Below are 7,547 nucleotides of genomic sequence, written 5' to 3' on the forward strand. Positions count from 1 at the left end.
CAACCAAATTGTGTCCCAAAGTCATTGATTTGCAATTCTGGGGAGTAAATGGTCTATGTCAAAAGCTACCCAGGTATACTACTCCTGAATATCAGATATTAGCTTCTGGACTTGACTGATAAAATGAATTAAATTACCAACTACTACAAGGGACATTTGTGACGAGCTGCTGAGGAGTCTTGACATCAAATGTGGCTTTACTGAAAACAGATAATTTGTTTATTGGAGACATATAGAAGAAAGATTAATTATGAAGTTTAGAAAAACAGAAGGATAGAGAAGAGAGAATAATAAAAGCTAAATCATGTTTCTTTTCTCCCCCAAAATATTCCAACCACAGCTTTAACACAGGTGGATAAACTTCTTGCAATTATGAAAAGACTCTGTAAACTAAGAAAATCTACATTCTAGTGGTACTGCTTTATTGGGTGTCTTGGAAGTGCCTCAGAATTTCAGAACTCAGTTTCCCTAGCTATAAAATACCAAAGTGTGTTAGAGCTATATGTTTTCTATTATCTTTTCCAGCTCTAAATCCTATATATGCTGTTTTCCTGCCATAATATTAATGGCATAAATAGAAGTTAGATTTTCCTTGCTACAAAAATATATTTAAGGAAAATTTGCAGAATTAAAAGGAAAAGGAAGGGGATTGGGCACAAGGAAACAAAATGGTATATCTTCTTATATGTGTCTGGTCTCAAAGGATAGAAAGTCTCTGAAAAGATTTTCAGACTTGAAAAATTCTTTATATTTTGTGACTTGTGAAGAGCATTTATATTTTATCAGTCATTTTAATATTAAGTATTCAGACAAGGTGGTTTATTGCACATTAAAATAAAAATTTATTTAATCTTTTCAATGAATTTTTATTCCAAAAGTATAATCTTCTATTTTACTAGTAAGAACAGAAGATTCTGTTAAGGGAAATTTACAGGGATGTTCATAAGGTCACATCTCTTCTATCCCATAGATCATATTTCTATTGGCAGAAACATAGTTGAGAAAGACTCATGGAATTTTCAATATGGATGATTTTTCAAAGACCATATTCAGGAATTAGTGTGTTTTTCTTATAAAACCGCCTTATTTTAATATAGGACTTTCTATAGTTTACAATCAGCTGTAATTACTGAAACCAAACCAGTAGTGTATCTGAAATATACTAAAATAATCAATAAACAAATAAGAATTAGCTATCACTGAATTGTACAACATTGGCTTCCTCTTTGTACTATCATCAGCTTTGCTTTTCTTCTGACTGACTATTCTAACTAGTGTTTGAACCTTGCAAGAACATTTATTTATAAATTAATTTAAATTCAGTAAACTTCTATATTCCAGAATAATTGTAAACTCTTATGTAATATCTTAAAGAAAAAAGTTGCTGAAGTAAAACAAATTCTATTGCCTTCCATAATTGTATTTGTTAACAAAAATCATATTTGTGTGAAAACTCGATTTCATTTACTGCAATTAATTAAAGAGCATACCTTGGCATACATGAGGTATTTCTCATGTTAAAGTCAAAGTCTATTTGCTAACTTTTGGTATTATGGAAAGACGTAGTCCAACAGTTGATTTGGACAGTAACTGAACTGGGCATTAAGAATGCCAAAATAAGGGACTGGCAATTCTAATCGGGAATAAAAATCACTGGAGAATGAATGTTGAGGAAGGCATAGTATTTTCTTAATTCGTTTTACTGCGTCATACTTCTGATTCCAGATATGAAGAGAAAGAATAGGTGAGAAATCTGCATAATTTGGAGGCAATAGCTAGAGTCACTGAAGAATGTATACATAAATAAGACAGCGGTAGCAGATGCTAGAGGAGGGGAGATGATGAACAGGGATGGTAGGCAGAGCCACCAACAACAGAGCAAATGAGTTTAGAATAGTAGGTCCATAGACTTCTAATCCTGGGGAATAAAAAGTTTTAAAAATGCAATAATCCAAATAAATGTCATGCATTAAGGTGTTTATATTTGCTATTCGTTCATTGAAGAATACAATTTTACTGAATAAGTGGTTGGTCAATAAGCAATTATAAGGCGACCAAGTTAGAAGCTGTGGAGATAGAAATCAGTAAAACACAATCCCTGCCCTCCAAGACTGAAAAAGACATTGTCTCTGCCCTTTAGAATCTCATGGTTTAATTGGGAAGATAGAAATAGGAGTGTTATGTTGGAGATAAGGGCAAAATGCTATGGTCACTCAGGCAGGAGAGTAATAAACTCTAAGTGGGTTGCCATTTGAGCAGAGTCTTACAAAAAAGAATAACTATTTTTCCAGGAAAAGGAATGAGAGGAACAGCAGAATAGACATAACAGTGTGTAACATATTTGGGAAACCTGAGGGGAGCAGTTGCAAAGGTTGATGATGAAATGATGAGCTGATGACAGGGACCAAAGTCTGCAAATTACATATTATATGGCTTTTATCTCACAGGGCAGTGTTCTCAACCATATCTGACTCAAAGGTCTATTCTAATAACAAGTATATACTTTATATATATGAAATATTATAAAATATGTGATAATCTCCACTTAGCTACCTGGAAATAACATTTATACATATTATAACATGTATATAACAAACTAAAAACAAAAAGTTAATATAATGACAAAATAAAAAGAAAATATTTAAACAAAATAATGTAAATGTTAAGGCATAAATGTCAGACATGATTGCATTAGACCTGATAAAGAATTCAGATGCTTGCACTTATATGTGGAACCACTGTGAATTTAATGCCTATAAATGTAGGCTCATGCAGATGTGTTGCATTGGCAATGCAAATAACCACAGACATGATTGCTAAAGGTGATGTGATTTTCCAAAATAAAAATTTTTTAAAAAATTCCCTCTATTTGCATTGTGGTTGCATTTCTGGAAAATGTTGCAAATAAAACTACAAAATAAAAATGCCTTTTGCTTATTTAGGGAATCAAGTCCAGTGCTTGTTGTTATTTTTTATTTGTTTTTCACCCAGTTGCATATTCAGTGATTCTTTGGAAAGTGGTTAAGGACTCATATAACAAACTTACATTTAACAAACTTAAAACAGTTGATGTACCCTCCCTCAGGAAAAATCATCCTTGATTTTAGGACTGTGCTATGCACTACACCTAAAATCCCTCTCTGCTCCCCTTCCCACCCACCAAATTCTAAAAGTCATCGCAAAAAATGCCCTCTCCAGTGTCAAACCCTGGCCTCCAGCTATGAGTGATTCCTTAAGGACATCGATCCTCAAAATTTGAATCACGTTTACCATCTGTAAAAGATAAGTTTTGGGCCTACGCATCCCATATGTGTGTACTGTATTTATAAATTATGTACACATACTACTGTACTAATTATATAATGGGGATATTTTGAGACATATATAAACATATTTATTAAAGAATGAGATCAAAATTAATATTTTTCCAATATTTTTAGACACTCAAGTCATGTTTTGTGACTCCTTTTGGGATAATTTCAATTTGTAAACCACAGCTCTGTGATAACAGAGTGCCAACGAGGGCAGATGAGTCCTGGCATAGCATGAGAAGATGAATGTTTTAATGAAAGGCACATCTCTATCTTAACACTGCATGAGGTAGAAGGGAGGGAGGGTAGATCAACTGTTTTAAGTTTGTTACCTGTAATCTGGATAAAATTTCAGGAGAAAGTTGATGCAATGTGAAAGGATTTATAAGAGTGGCAATTGAGAGAAAATGTTGATAGTATTTAGAATTATTCTGTACAAAATGAAAAGGGTATTGATCATTAATTTATTTTTTATATTAATCCCTCCTTTTCTAACAATAAGATTTATTAAATACTCTTCAGCCATGTCTAATGGAAAAATATATACAAAATATATAAAAATATATACAAAATATATAAAAATATATACAAGCTTTCTAAGCCCTCCATCAGTCATGATAATCGGTCCCTTTCCCACCATTAACAATACACAAGCTATTATTCTGAGTTTTAAAAGCTAAATATGATTTTTTAAAATAGCTAGAACTTTAAGCTTGAACTCTACCAACTGAGGCTCTTTTCTTCTTTAGATTAAGGGCTAATCTACAGATAGGAGTCTGAGTGACTTACTTTAAAGCCTCTCTTATATGGACCACCATATTTCATTCTTGCCTTCATTAGAATTACATTTTATTATCAGTACCATGATTTAGGAGATAAATTTTTTCAAACCATATATATATATATAAAATGAAAAAAATTTATCTCCTAAATTATGGTACTGATAATAAAATATATATATATATATATTTTAAACCATATATATATACACAAAATGTTTTGGCCACTTTGTCCTTCCCTTCAGCATTTAAAGGGTCTTCCCTTTAGCTTTTAAAGGGAAGGACAAAGTGGTCAAAACATTTTGTGTGTATATATATATATATATACATGCTGTGTATATATAAACTACTACGATGTTGTAGTTTTATCTTTACCAGCTTTTTAAAGAGATAATTCACATACAGCTCACTCATTAAAAGTGTACATTTCAGCGGTTTTTTAGTATATTCAGAGTTATGCAACTATCACCACAATGAATTTTATATGATATTCATCACCCAAGAGAAAAACCCCACACTCATCAATAATCACCCCCTTCACTTCAAACCCAATCTCCCCAGGCCAAGGCAACCACTAACCTACTTTCTGTCTCTATAGCCTTGCTTAGTTTGAACATTTCATTTAAATATTATTATACAATGCGACTTATGTGACTTGTTTTTGTTCACTTAGCAGGTTTTCAAGGTTTATGCTATACATTCATTGTAACATGCATCAGTTCTTTATTCTTTTTTATTGTCAGAATAAAATTTCATTATACGAATATACCACATTTATTTATCAGTTGTTGGGAATTGGGTTGTTTGCATTTTTTGTCTACTGTGAATAACGCTGCCACAAACATTACTGTATACATTTTTGTATGGCTCTTTCAATGATGGCTCTTTTTCCCTGTCTCTTTCCGTATTTCTCTCTGTTAAATTTCTATCTGGTGGCCAGGCACCATGGCTCACGTGTGTAATCCCAGCACTTTGGGAGGCCGAGGTGGGTGGATCACTTGAGGTCAGGAATTTGAGACCAGCCTAGCCAACATGGTGAAACCCAACTCTACTAAAAATACAAAAAATTAGCTGGGTGTGGTGATGGGCGCCTGTAATCCCAGCTACTTGGGAGGCTGAGGCAGGAGAATCGCTTGAACCCAGGAGGTGGAGGTTGCAGTGAGCCGAGATCGCACCACTGCACTCCAGCCTGGGCAATAGAGGGAGATTCAGTCTCAAAAAACTAATAATAATTTAAAAAATAATTTCTAACTGGTCTACTGTTGTCCATTTTGCTCTCATAAGTCTACTAGCCTCTTCTTAATTGCTTTCCACCAAAAATCTCCATTGCTTTAGACAGTGTCCTTAGGCTTGTGCTTTCCCACACTCTGTCCCAAAGGAAGTCAATCCCCTTAGAAAGAGTTATGGAACACTTTGTTCTTGTGTCCTGCCGCCTCCTATATGGTATCTCTATATCTGCTCCTCTGAATCCTTGCTCTGGATCCGGGGTGGCGACATCAGTCTGCTTCTTTAAGAGTGACAACTCAGTCTACTAGTGGAACACTGGATGTGGGTAGTAGCCTCTAGTCTTCCCATCTTGGCTTTCACAGGATGGAACCCATCGCCCTAGGAGCAAGCTGCAGCAATGACAATGAGAGCCCATTATTCTTGGCCCGCCACTCCTGGAGTAGATTTCCTGCCCTATACCTAGGAGTTGGATGGACAAAAGAGTCCCTGGACCTCTCTGTTGCACTTGCCAAGAAAGAGCTTCTGCAATATCAAACTTGGGAGAGTGATTACAAATGCTGGTGGCCTGGCACGCCTGGGAGAAACCCTAACCCTTGACTGGGTACTGGAGGCAAAGATCTTGGCTATACCCTCTCAGAGTAAAGTTCCAACTTGCTGAGCTGGTAGGGGGAAGCAACATGTGGAAGTTAATAGTACAGTTTTGTAATTTTGAAGATTCCAATTTCTCCTTCCCCAAAATAGACCTCCTTCTCTTTTTCAGCTTAGGTAGACTCTTTGAGATCCTCCGAGTTTGGAGACAGGGATAAACAAATATTGAAGTAAACTAAAAAATAACTCTCTCTACTGGAATTAAGAGTCTGAAGAAACAACCCACTTTTATTTGTCTCTTAAACATTTTCAGGTTGACAGAAATTAAAGACTTAAATAAATGGAAAAGTGTATCAGGTTCATGAACTGGGTGACTCAATATTAAAACATCATTTTTTTCCTCAAATTGATCTCTAGATCTAATGCAATCCAAACTAAAATACCAGAAGACTTTTTTGTAGTATTTATTAAGTTGAATCTAAAATTAAATAGAAATGCAAATAACCTAGAAAAGCCAAAAACAATTTTGAAAGATAACAATGTTGGAGCACTTATACTATAAAGCTACAGTAATCAAAACAGTGTGTTTTTTGTTAGGACACACATGTGTGTCAATGGAACAAATTAGAGTCTAGAAAAAACCCACAATTATGACACTTTTGACGAAAACATAGGCAATTCCATGGAGAAAAAGTAGTTTTTTCAACAAATAGCCTTGGAACAGCTGGATATGCATATGAACTTCAATTCTTAACTCACACAACAAACAAAATTTAGCATGAAATAGAACATAGACCTAAAAATTAAAATTATAAATATAAAATTTCTCGAAGAGAACACAGTAGGAAATCTTTGCACACTTGGACTACGCAATGATTTACTAGACAAGCCACAAAAAGCTGAGTCCATAAAAGGAAAATATTGATACATTTTACTTTATCAAAATTTATCTAAGAATCTTTCAGCTCTTAAATAAATGAAAAGGGAAGCCAAAAACTGGGAAAAAATATTCACAACGCATAAACTGACGAAAAGCTTACATCCAGAATATAAAAAGCATGTTTACATATCAGTTACAAGAAGACAATTCAATTAAAATTGGGAAAATGATTTGATTATTCACAAAGGATGGTACACAAATGAATGATGAATACAAGAAACAGTGTTCAACATCATTAGCAATCAGGAAAATTCACATTAAAACTGCAGTGAGATTCTACTACAAACTCACTAGAAGAGCTAAAATTAGGACTGAAAATATCAATTGCTGATCAAAATGTATAGTAACTGGAACTTTCATACATTTCTGGTAGAAATGTAAATTTATGCACTTTGGAATAGACTGGCAGTCTCTCATAAAGACACATACACACTTACCAAATAAAGTTTGTGTTAAAATTGAAATAATAGTCAAACCAAATAAAAACAGTAATCCAAACCACTACATACCAAATTTTTTTAAAACAGATTTGATAGATTCATATTAAGTGGATTTGATATAGTCATATTTGACATAAACAAATTAAAAATACAGAATTTTAATAGGACTTGCTATTGCTTAGTGAGTAAACATCACATAACTAATACTCTAATCTCTGAGGAATAATTTTTAAAATCACTGTTTCCTGGTGACATTATTTCT

This window comes from Pongo pygmaeus, chromosome 11 (genome assembly GCF_028885625.2).
Source record: "Pongo pygmaeus isolate AG05252 chromosome 11, NHGRI_mPonPyg2-v2.0_pri, whole genome shotgun sequence".
NCBI lineage: Eukaryota > Metazoa > Chordata > Mammalia > Primates > Hominidae > Pongo > Pongo pygmaeus.